The sequence below is a fragment of the Mus pahari genome, chromosome 14 (genome assembly GCF_900095145.1).
Source record: "Mus pahari chromosome 14, PAHARI_EIJ_v1.1, whole genome shotgun sequence".
Classification (NCBI taxonomy): domain Eukaryota; kingdom Metazoa; phylum Chordata; class Mammalia; order Rodentia; family Muridae; genus Mus; species Mus pahari.
Window position 1 is genome coordinate 87,743,399 of NC_034603.1, and position 1,805 is coordinate 87,745,203.

The following is a 1,805-nucleotide window of genomic DNA, read 5'->3' on the forward strand; positions in this document are numbered from 1 at the left end:
GCACTGCACTGATTTGAACAGGCAGGGAACAGACTTGGAATTTCGAGGAAGGCCCTCACAATGTGACAATGTTGAATCAGACTTGAATGTGTTGAGGAAGAGCGTCAGAAGACAAGTGCTTGTCACTTCAACAACACTATACTGCTAACTTTATAAACAATTTTCAGGAAGATTTATAGCAACTCTTACCTTCAGGCAAAGAGTGGACATTGAGTCGGTAGAGTGAAGTTCTTTGCTGATCCCAGAGGGAACCATTTTTACTAGGTCTGTGACAGAGGGGATGGATGTCTAGAGAGCATCCTAGGCGGCTAAGCACTTAGTGTCTTGTGTGTGAAGACGACTCAGGCGCTCCTAACAGGGCTTTGTGAGCTGTGCAGAGTGGGAAACTTAGTCCAGGCAACTCATGGGTGTATTTGAATGAGAGAGAGTCAGTTTTAATGTGACAGTGTTGTACAGGTCTAGCATGTTTTCTGGATGCAATCTATAGCACCAGATTTCTCACAGATTAAATCCTGTGAAAATTAAGTTACTAAGACCATAATAAATCTGTTCTAGGACTCAGGGGGCTTTAGGGTACAACAGTCTCGTCAAGAAGTTTTTAATTAAAAATAATTCCATCAAGGTACTTGAAAGTCCTTGCATGAATCACCCTCAGTGCACCAGAGCACTCGTTGGGGACTCCAGCTTGCTGCCTGAAGGGACATCTTGAGAACAAGACAATATCTTCCTCCGCATGACTACCCACAGAGAATGACAGCTCAGTAACCCCTGTTGGTGAGCTAGTGGCATCCAAGTCTAATTGGAAGGGGGTGATTTCAAGCAGAGTTCTGCTGAAGTTAGGAGCCACCAGTGGTGGCTTTAGTCCTTGCATTTGGGAGGCAGAGGTAGGTGGGTCTCTCAGTTCAAGACCAGCCTGGTCTACAGTGAGTTCCAAGAGAGCCAGGGCTACATAGAGAAACCCTGTCTTAACAAACAAACAAACAAATCTGTCTTTAAAACAAACAAGGAAGGAAGGAAGGAAGGAAGGAAGGAAGGAAGGAAGGAAGGAAGGAAGGAAGGAAGGAAGGAAGGGGCTTGGTAGACAGAGATATGACAGACACAGGGCTGGTGCCCCCAGGTTGGACAGGGTGCAGTTAGGGTGCTGTGGGGCAGATGTTCTGTTTTCTAGGCCATGGAAGTCAGGGATGTTTGTTTGTTTGTAACAGGCTCTCATTTCTCATGTGTCCTAGGTCACCCTCAGAATCCTCATGTAGCTGAGTGTGGCTTTGGACTCCTGAGCTTCTTGCCTCCACCTCCCTTCCCGAGTGCTGGGATAATCCTCTTATGCAAGGCTGGGGGTAGAGTGCAGGGCTTTGGACATTCTGAACAACCATTCTCTCAGTGGAACTACATTTCCCCGTACCCCCTCCCTGTTGTTTGTTTATTTTTAAATTTCACTTTAAAAATATTTATCTATTTTTATTTTCTATGTTTTGCCTGAGCGCATGTATTTACCACACACATGCAGTGTCTGGGGAACCCGAAAGGGTGTCAGATCTGCTGGAATACGAGTACATACAGGTGGCTGTGAACTGTCATGTGGAAGCTGGGGACTAAACCCTGTTAGCTCTAAAGCCCCCTATAGTTTTGATTGTGATAATCTACCTCCCCTTGGACTTAGACTTGCAGAGTGTCTGCAGCCTGTGCCCCCTGGCTTGGGGTGGAAGTAGGAGTTTTGGTTGCTTGCTTTTTTTTTTTTTTTGAGATAGTGTTTCTCTGTGTGGTCCTGGCTTTCCTGAAACTCCCTCTTTAAACCAGGCTGGCCT

At 46.0% G+C, this 1,805-nt stretch overlaps 1 protein-coding gene across 4 annotated transcripts in view; it reads left to right on the forward strand.

Annotated features, from left to right (window-relative positions):
• The window catches only part of Anapc11 (anaphase promoting complex subunit 11), a 7,193-nt gene that overhangs the window by 4,158 nt on the left and 1,230 nt on the right, over nt 1-1,805 (forward strand). The window lies entirely within an intron of this gene.